An 11,436-nucleotide genomic window follows, 5' to 3' on the forward strand; every position below is an offset into this window, starting at 1 on the left:
AAAAGGGCTTAGGTGATAAAGTGAAGGTGGTCCTTGACGAGGAAGAATGACATAGTAGAGGTATTGACAAGGGAGGTGGCGTGGCGGTGAGATGAGCCTATGGCCATGAATTAGAGAGTGTGAAGGCTATGCCATCTTAGGCATTGATATGCTAAGGGAAAAAATTTACCAGCCTAATTAGTGGGTTAAGTGACATACTTAGAAGCTTGAGACAAAGATTAATGACATGAGGTGTCACTTAATTAGATAAAGTAGCCATGCAAGAGCAAGTATAAATAGAGACTGAAAAGATGAAGTTGGTTTTACCAATTCTTTCATGCAAAAGAAGAGCTTCAGCAGCCAAATTAAAGCTTGATTGATTTACTTGATGATCTAGGGTTGTTGTGAAGAAATTCCCACTGTTTGATGTTGAAATCTTGAAGTAATTGAAGAATGTTATGATTTCTATACTATTCTAAGCAAGCTGTGAAGATTGGCAAATCTTGAGCTCTCTAAGAGAAACTAGAAGCTCTAATTTTGAGATAAGTTAGTTTAAAGAATATGTAAGAAGTTCACAGAATGAAGTTTTGAGTTTTGATGAATAGATTTTAAGTTATCAGTTCTAGAAGTTAAATATAGAATTTGGTGTTGAATAAGCAAGCAACTGCATGGATTAAAGAAGCAGGCAGTTGGTCGAGGACTGAGGAAGTTGGCATTGAGTAGGGCTGGTGGTGAAGTGTCCCACATGGCCTTACACTAATCAGGTGAGCAACCGTGCCCCAAGGTGATCAAGTTTGCCCGTCGCCCAGTCTTTACAATGTCTAGAATGCGTGTGCTGCTACTGAGCATACCATTCAACCGAGCGACCATGTGTGTGATTGTCGCCCATGAGGGGCCACTTGGCTGCCTTGTACGCGCGACCTACAGACCCATATGCATGTCCTAGCATCCATGTCTAATGTTAGCATGCGTGTGCCCTGCATCCATCAGGCCTAATGGTGTGCCTAAGCTGCTGAGGGCTTGACATTTGCCTAGTTTTGGGATTTTAGTGTTGGTAAACTATTGTTAAGTCACTTAAGGAATATTATGGATATTAAGCTATAAGAATGCATAAGTAGGAATCTAGAAAGAGTGTGAAGTTTAACTTGAGTTAACAAGATAAGGACCTAAAATACTGAGTTAGTTAAAGTTATTTAAGCTCAAGAAGTGAGCTAATGTCATTGACAAAGGACATGTTAGTTAAAGTTGATAAGTTCATTTTCCTAGTAGACTTTGTTGTGTTGGATATAGAGGAGGACGCAGAAGTTCTAATTATTTTGAGACGACCATTTTTGGCCACAGGTAGGGCTTTAATAGATGTCTAGGAAGGCAAACTCACATTAAGAGTAGATGATGATGAGGTAAAATTAACATCTTTCCTCTCTAAAATTTGCTGAACCTGAGAATTATTTTCATAGGATAAATGGAGTAGATAGTAAGTGGATGTTCCAGAAAATTGTGAAAAATTAGAAAAATCTTAGTAAGAAAAATGATAAAGAAAATATGGCCAGTCCTTAAAGACCTCTCAAAGATGGTACAGTGAATTTTCTTGAATATGTCCATAAAGGTGATGTAGATTTAATTAACAAGGAGAAACTAAATTATTCATTTCCTGGCGATTGCAGTTCAACTAATTTTTTTATGTGAATGTTAGTGTGGGCGAAAATTGTTGATTTCAGGTGCTTCAGTGCATGAAATAGTGAATCCCTCTTGGAATCCTAGTTGACTTGGAAGCCCCATCTAGCTAAAGACGTTAAACTGATTGCTTCTTGGTAGAAAACTCAAGTGTTTCTAGTTTTGATTTTCTTTGTTTTTTTTGGTTGTTTTTTTTAGGATAGAGAACATGAGATAGCTCTCTATCCTAAAAAATCTGAGTGAGAGCATGCATACCTAGGACCTTGGTTATTTAGTATTTGTTATTCTTCTTATTTTTGTTCCTTCCTTCTTTCTTTTGCTTGAAACTAGCAATGTTTTAACTTTGGGGTTGTGAAAAGCACTTGAAAAGTGCTTTAATTATCTTCAAATCTAGAGCTATTATTGCTAGTTTTGTATGGTTTGATGTGGTTTGTTGTGTGATTTTAGGAAACTGAACATTAGGAGTAAATTGGGGAAAAATGATCAAAAGTTGGGACAAAAGTATAAATACGAATATCTAGGTGCCAACTATGAAATCACGAGGGAAGCTACAGGCCAAAATTGAAGAAAAGAGGTAGAATTTAGAAGAAAAATTGGGGGGTTAGTGTTGAGCTTGCATTGCAACGCTGTCTCGTGACACTGACGACCCCAGAGCAGAGAACAAGGAAGCATCGCAACGCTGCCTTGCAGCATTGCGACGTTTCGGATGGCAAGTGCACACTACGATTGCTTCGAACGTCAGTGTTGCAACGCTGCGATAATTCTTCTTAAAAAGTAGTAGTGTCATTTGAGAAAAAGGAGAAGAAAATAGTTCTTGGGAGAGATTTCGACCTACGACAAAGAGCATTCATCTGGAAAGTGATTCTCAGCTGGAGATCAACTCGAAATTCGTTGGCGAAGGTCAAGAAGATCGTGATTGAGATCCGGTTACGGTGAAGGGGAGACTATTTCTTTAATTCTTAATTCATTCTTTCTCCATGATGAATTCTCTTTGTCTAGGGATTATTATTATTGGAATCATGTGTAGCTAAACTCTAAATTCTAGGGTGTTGTTGGATTTTTGGGTTTCTTAAATAGATTCTTGATATTATGATTGATTAATTCTTGATCAGGTTTCTAAATTATCTGTTCTTAATGCTTTTACTTAACTGGCCATTAATCAATTGATTTAGGGTTAATTATTATGCTTGAGAAAGAGATTAATTTGTTGGATATGATTATATAGAATGTTATTCAAGATTGCATGAGCATGATTCAAGAATAATAAGAGGTAGAATTGAAGGATCTTAATGCAACACTAGTTTAAGCAATAGGTAGAAATTCAATCTTGATAAACTCGGGTTAGAACAGATTGAATTTGAAAAAGGATTTCCTGAATTTGGAACTTCTAGCCTCATCTAATCTTTATTAGTCAATTGCATGTCAATTTCCATTTGTACACCGTTAATGAAACAACACCCAGGAATCAAACTCCTCTTGATTGTCTCTTTCTTTTTATTAGTTGTACTTTAATTTTATTCACAAATCAATATTTTGGTTGCTTAATTAAAATCAATAAAGAACTACAATAGCTAAGCTTAGGAGAAACTATTCATGCTAGTCTCTGAGGACGGTACCCGATTTTAATTGAGAGTTTATTACTTCGATATGTACGCTTGCATTTCGGTAACAACACTCACTTATGGCACTGCGATATTGCATCAATTTTTCCTCTATTAAAAAGTCCTTATGGACAGTTGGAGGGGAGCTCAATTAGGGATCACTCAGGGTGTTCCATAGAGGTTGAGAAGTAGTTGTTTAGAGAGTTTCCTAGAACTCAATCGCTGACTTATTCTCTATCCTTTTTGTTCTTTCCCTTTACTCTTTCGTATAGTATGTTTGAGGACCTTATTCTGAACATTATGAGTGGCTAAACTGGCATTAGATTATGCACGAGAGTGATAGAAAAAAGTTTTAATGTTGTGTCTAATAGTTTCAATTGCATGAAAATAGGGTTGGCATTTAGATATTAGAAACTGTTGAGCTTAAAAGAGGAAACCTGGATAATAGACTTCTAGGCCTAGGTAAATAATTAAATTGATTAAACCAAAACTCTTTTGACTCCACAACTTTGTCGAATAAAATCAACACCCTACGACGTTTTAGCTAAGTGAATTTCCAAGTTGATTATTTATTGCTTTTCTTTAATTTTATGCTTTCAAAACCACCATTGACTGTTGAGTCCCTAAATAATGTTAAGATGATTTTTTGATAGTTATAAAATTCATACATCTAATTCCCAAAGGACGATATTCGGTCTCTTCACCATTTTAACTATAATAAACTCGACGTGTATACTTGCACGTGTCAGTGTATTTGACATAATTAATCTGACATAATTAGGGCTTGTCGTTGTTTGTTACTAGGCATCTGTCTTTTGTAAATCTGACATTCAAATATTCATTACATAATTGATGTATACTTAAAGATTTTCAGTAAGGCCTTCCACCAACATTACATCTTCAAGGGATGGGAGACTAGGATACTTCTGTTTAACTTTCCTTATGATCTTGCCAGTTGCACCATCATCAAATGTGATTTGACCAGCTCCCACAGATTTGAACCTGTTATGAAATTTTCTTCTCTTGTCACATGTCAAGTGCTGCCACTATCAAAATACCAGTCATCTTTAGTGGAAGAATGAAGAGATGTAAGAACCACATGGTTGTTGGGATTTATGCCCTAAAGCCTCGCAGTTAATTAGTTATTGGTAATAATTGATTATTTTATATGTGCAATAATTAGTTATCTATTACAGGAAAAACCCAAGATTATTTTATGAGACTTGAAACAGTATGTATTAGATGGATCATGTTTCAAATAATAACCTAAAGGGTCTATAGTATATGGATTAAGATTGGGTGCCTTATCCTGGTAATACTATGGATACAATGTGCTTTGTAATTGTTGCAATTGTTGTAAGAGTTACAAACGATTTGGTCCAAATCGTTCATATAAAGAAATGCAAGTGGAGGTATCCTATACAATGAGTTTCTATAAGACTGAACCACAATATATTTAATCTCTTCTTGTAACACTGTTGACTAAAGAGATTAATATTTCATAGGATAATTATGTAACTTGATCTTGATCCTATGTGAGTTATGGACTCCTGTCCATGAGAGCAGTCCTTTGATTTGTATGGGTGAGAGTGGCCTGGGTCGCCGACTCAATAAACCTACCATTTTACAGACTTCTCTGAGTAGGGAGCTGGGAACATAACTACACAAGATGAAATTTACCCATTTCCTCCTTTAGGGTAAGTAGAGGAATAGTTCTCTAAAGTACTGATTCTGGGTCTTGAACAAAGGTATGCATGACTTTTTGCATCACGTATATGTTTTATGAGACAGTTAGCTTGTGGATTAGTTTTAAGCATTCAATGTCTTGGTTGACTGTATTTGTGTGTTGAGTCTCAATAAGAGTGTTGATTTTCATTCAAGGAATGCTTGGTTTTTGCTGACGCATCTGAGGAATTCACTTGTTTTTAGCAATGGCATGTGAGAACCCAAGTCATTTATTGAGCTGGTAGTTGTTAGAATTTCTTAATTTCCAATTGGATGCATTGTGAGGATTGGAGGGTTCTCTATGGTCTATCCAAGCGTGATTCATGATGTTTGTTGCATATAAAGACGAGGTAGTCGATTTTGGAGGGAAAACAGCATAAGAGGAGTAGTAATTTTCAAGAAAGGGAATGATATATTGTAGAGAAGAAAGGAAGGCGTATCAAAGACATCTTTGAGCTTTAGTCATTTTCACTATTTCCATCTACTCTTTTGTTATTTTATTTTTCTAGTTTAACATATTTTTTCTCGGTTGTATTCGGTGACCCATTTGATGGGCTAAATACCTTATTAGATATTTTTGGCTGTATACTTAAATTGGGGTTGAGTCCCTTGGCTTAATCAAGAATGAGAAAAGAAAATAACAATGATTTGTAAAATAGGAACCTTAAAGCCTAGCAAAAGTACAAGTTTGGAGGAGGGTGTATTCTCATTTAGGTATGGATCTTTGGCGAAACCCATGAATCATTAGGGAGTACACCATGTTTTATAACTCCTAGCTAGGTTAGTATGGCATATTGACTAGGAGGGAAGTTGAGCCTAAAGTTAGTTGAGGGAAGTTGAGCCTAAAATTGGGCCTTTTGGAAGTTGGAACAAATAAGACACTAAGGTTTAAGATCACTACTAAAAGTTGCCTATTTTGCATTTATACTTGACCAAGCATGTTAACTAACTTTTAGTATCTACTACATGGTTTTGTTTACTTGAGGACAAGTAAAGATTCAAGTTTAGGGGTGTGATAAATGCCTAAAGGTGATTTATTTCACTATCTATTTTATTACTTTTTGTTTGTAAAATAATCACTTCATATATTTAACCCTGAAATGGCTTCAATGAGTAAATGAGTAAACATGTATGTTTGAACTGCTTTAAGTTAGTTTTAACTATTTTGAACCAGTTTTATGAACTTTTATAGAGGTTTTAATTGTTGTTGTAGAAAATAACATTGATGCACCCTCATCAAGCCATCGCTACGTCTGCATTAAGCCCTTATTGTGCTCGCATCATAACTTAGTCCAAAATCAATTCGCGCCCAGTTATTCAAACTTCTTGGTTTTTTTGGTCTACAAGTATTATTGATCGTTGAAATCTCTTGGGTCATTTACAGAATGGAGTTCAACCCTCCTTTAACCTACTCGGCCTATATAAAGTGGTTGAAGCTTTATCATTCAGGAAGTTCAACTCCAAAGAAGAAATCTCACAATTTATATCCAAAAATTCTTCAAGAACGAGAGTTCCTCTAGAGAAGAGTAGTCTTTAGGTCATTCTTACCCATGAGAACGTGTGTAGAGTGAGGATTCATCCTTGAAAAAGGTTGAATCCGTCCTAGAGAATCTTTGAGGGTGGGGTTTGACTCAAGGAGTTTGTATCATTGTTTTTTCAGCATGTAATTATCCATTCTTTGTTTCTTTTACATTTCTTTATCTTTTACTCTTGAATCTGACACTTGTAAATTATGACTTTTGCATCAATAAAATTTATTCATTTGTCTCCAGTTATGGGTTAATTTTCTAAGGGATTTTGTCTTGTGAATACCGTAAAACAATATGGATTGAGTTAATGCTATCACATCGCATCACTTTGATCTTTCTATTCCCTTTGTTGATTACAATATCATCTTATCAACTTAAATCAACCATGTTAGTTGAGTCCTAATACTGAGAAGGCAAAGATAAAAACAAATTTCACAAAGGGATATAGGACTAAAACCTGGACATAAGTTGTCATGTAACCTTAGACATAAGCTACATTACAAGACTAAGAAATTGCGTAAATTGGTCTAATTTTAAGTTAGCCATAAAGATATAGGAATAGTTGCTTAGGCTTCTAAAGGAACTTGTGATACAATACTGAATAAGAGTAGTTTTCTGTCTATAGTTGGTCAATGTTAACTTGATACAGTCGCATAGCTCAAGGTATAATGATTGCAGGTTGAAACTTGACTATTAATCCATGTTGTCTTCTACTGTTTACTTTATTATACAATATACAACTACAATCTCATTTATTGCCACTAGTTACCACCATTTTGCGTTGTTAGTATTTTCTTAAAAAGAATTGAACTACAACTAGTCTCTTGGGATACGATACTTGGAATACTACCAAGTTTATTGTCTTTTGAGAGTGTATGCTTGTATTAGACCATACTAAATTATATTCCTATCGTTCATACACATTTGGTCAACCAAAAAATGGTCTTGAAAAGATCTTGTCAATGGGAAAAGCCTCTATAATTCTAACTAGTCTAGGATATGCTCGCAAGAATCACAACATTGGCACGAGCTTTTCTCCAAAAGAGAAATAAAAGGTGGAAGTAGTCAAAGATCAAAAGAAGATGTTTGTTAACATGTCTCCAACATCTACTTAGACTTCTTATTTCTTGGAGGAGTATATAAAACTTAAAAAGAATATGGATATGGAATTTTTTTTGAAAAATAAATCATATTCGATCATACTATTTTAGCTACATGAATTTTATAACAATATGTCTTGGTAACCTTTTCCATAGGTTAACAAAACAAATGTTTGAAGAACCTCAATGCCTAAGCCCAGACAAGAGTGGCATGTAAAGTCAAATACATGTTACCATTGAAGGGATCAAATCCTATAGTAGAAACGAGTGATCGCTTTACTTTGATTTTGTTTTAAAATTACAACACAAAAAAGAAGAAACATACATTAATTTATATAAAATTAAGCATGAAATTAGAAGGAAGAAAAAACATATCCTTTGAAGAACTTTTCTTCAAGAAAAGTCATAGCAATTTCTTCTTCCTCTACGAATAACAATAGATCTCATCTTGAATATGAATGTCGACGCCTCCATAGGGTCTTCTCAGCTGTTCTCTTGGCAAGAACCGATTTGTGGGAACCAACTTTTGAAAAAGAGCAAAGGGAATTGAATTATTTTGGAGTGGAGGAGAATTTTTTTAAAAAAATTTAGAGAAACATTTTCTCTTCAATACTTGAAAGAGATCTATCAATGAGAGAAGAAGAAGATTTTTTTCTCCACAATCACTAATGACATTGAGAAAAACTTACCACCTTCTTTTTAATATGAAGTGGGATTGATTTTTCAAATAAGAAACCACCCACTTCACATGTATTTAACTAAAATAAAATGAAAATACTTTAATTAAAACAAATAAATAATTAATCAAATTAATTAGTTAATTTTAAATTAAATATCTCATATATAATTAGATGTACATTTAAATCATATACAATGCACGTCTCACATAACCTATGGTTTTAATATGAATCTCATTCACATCTATTAACCTATAGTTTTATATTAATCCTATTCATATTAATTATTTGAATCATATTCAAATAATAAATCTCCTTTTATTGTAAAGTTTAATTTTGAATTTCATTCAAAATTAACTTTATATTATAATGTATCTATATACATTATATTAATTGTATCATACACATTTAACATTATTCCCATATTTAATTTGAACAATTCACATTCTTTCAAAACTCTTGGTCCTTGTTTACTCGTTGTAAGCTAGCAGGGAACCTAATGAACCTACATATTAGAAGCTCAAATGATTCGATATTAACTAATTAAACTATTTAATTATGTTAATGAACATTCTTAACTATGTGTCACTCCATTAAAGACCCACAACTGCATTCTTCGCGCTATATAATTTATGAATCTATGGATTTAACCATTACAGTAAGTCGATCCTTCACGGGCAGTTCACAATTATAGTTGAGTAAAATAATCGTTTTACCCCAATAATTACCTCTTACTTCTTAAGTACAAATGACATGCAGAAATGCACGTCATCTTAGGCCTTTTATTTAGAATTATGAAGGCTGTTAAGCAGAATATGCGGCAATTATGTTAGGAATTCATGAGAAAATGAGTTTGCGTCGTTCAGCATTAAGAATCTTGGCTAACCCATTATTGTGCGTTATTATGCGTTAAATTGTCTATCTTTGTAGTTAATGCAAAAAGCGGACGCAGACGCGGATGTCGGGCTATCACATAGACGACCGCATGCGGAGAAATTCTCCATCGCAAATGCGAATCCATACGTTCAATGCATGGGTGTTACTGTAATCAACCGCATGCGTCCATCGCATAGGGGTTGCGATCGTCAAGCGATTGCGGTAATCGTGTAGAAGTTGTGGTAACCAAGCGAATGTGGTCATCATTGAGAACTTACAGTAATCATGTAGAAGTTGTGGTACCGAACGAATGCGATCATCGTAAGGACATTGCGGCTACATGACGATAACCATAATAGAGGAATGAACGCAAGGTCGGTGGAATGGAAGCATCAACGCATATCTCGGAAAATCAAAAGATGATGTTCACATTTCACCTACCACGTCGTTAGCAGCAGAGAATTCAGAAAAGGACCATCACGCCGCAAATGTCAGAATCAGAGCAGGTCCATTAATGTTGTCGGCGATCAAGCTCTATAAATAGAAGCCGATGAGCAGAATTTCATTTCATCCAAGGTTTTCATCTAAGGTTTCCTACCTTTGGGTGGATCCTTGTGATCTAGACGAACGCGTTAGAAGAAAGCTTGAGAGTTCTTCATCTCCTTCATCCATTCCAAGTGATGACCGGAGCCTTTGTCGGAGTTAGATCTCGAGAGAGTCAGCTCCACCGCCCATCCATGGCACCACCGACAGCCTTGACACACATTTGCTGGAAGAAAGACATTGCTTCCAGCTGGTCATTTCATTTTCTCTTCTTTTCTTATATTATATTGTATTACATTTTGGATTAAGAAATTAATACATTGTGTGTTCAATGCATTTCTATATTTCCTTCGATTCCATTTCCATCTTCATTACTTAGTATCCTTAATCTTCATTGCATCACTTAGTGAGACTGTTAGAGTATTGCATACTTAGTCATACGGATTAGAGATATGAAGCATGTAGCAAATTACCGAAAGGTGTGCGTTGTGATAGTATGTGAAAAAGCCTTATTTGCTTAGTGTAAATCTATAGCAATGCCTGTCTATAGGCGGACGCAATGCTTGTCTATGAGTAAAGTCAGCAACAACCAACTGCCCGGAAGGATAAGTGGTTGGTCGCATTAAGCAATGTAAGAAAGTATTTACTAGAGATAGGAATAATTTTATGTCAGCCAAGTTTATGCGATTACCTTGTCTTATGAGCGCGTCATTCACCATTTAGGCATACTTGGAAGAGTAGTCTAAAAACCAAATCTAATCCTCTCGAGAGCGGATTAGATCGAATAAGCAAGAATGGGAAACTTAGGAATAAGCTTCGTTTTCTATTACACAGCATATGCACCCTACGGAGAAGATATTGCATGTGTCCAATAAGTAGGATACGATGATGGTATGCGGTCATCTTGTTTATGTGTGGGAGCACATGAGCAAGAATAGAGACTTAGGAATAAGGCCTCTCGACATTTCGCATACACATCACATACGTCCTAGATTTAGGCTCGAGTGTGTGTAGCATGATCGTATAGCTTGCGTTGGCTGATGTTGCCCTTGCGGTCAATCTTAAGGGTTGCGATGGAGATATCCTCACATTTTATCTATTTTCCATCCATTTACTACACGTCAATAGTTCTCATGTCTCTACCTTTCATTCATACTTCCAATTCTTTGTCTATTAGTTAAGAGTAGGAGTAGTTTGTAGCTTAATGCCCCCCATCATTCTTTTATTTAACCGCCGTGAACACATTATCGCATAACATTTAGTTACAAGTCCCTAAGTTCGACATCGGATCACCCGAGAAACTTGCATTCGCGTTATACTTGGCGTGAGCGCAAGAAAACTTGGGACGGGAACGCATGGTCATCGCATACATTCGTTAACGCATAGTTTCATTCCAATGCATGACCGCCGACGCATGAGAATTAACGCATAGGTCAAGACATGCATCGCATATTGCGTTCACCTAATTTACGTCATCAAGTTTTTTGCACTGTTGTCGAGGACTTGGCAGCTAATTGTTTGTTGAGTTTTGTGTCTCTGCAGACAACCTTTTTATCTTGGGAGTATTGTAGCTTGTGCGACCTGCGACCAAGTTACAAACAATATTGAAGTGTAGGCGATGCGTCGAAAGCTAGTATTGACCCCAAGGTAGGAGGGCAATCAGTGGCATGAGCTGAAGGTAATTCTAAGCACATGGTGGCCAACATGCACCCAATAATTGCCGGAAATTCCA

The sequence above is a fragment of the Benincasa hispida genome, chromosome 7 (genome assembly GCF_009727055.1).
Source record: "Benincasa hispida cultivar B227 chromosome 7, ASM972705v1, whole genome shotgun sequence".
Classification (NCBI taxonomy): Eukaryota; Viridiplantae; Streptophyta; class Magnoliopsida; order Cucurbitales; family Cucurbitaceae; genus Benincasa; species Benincasa hispida.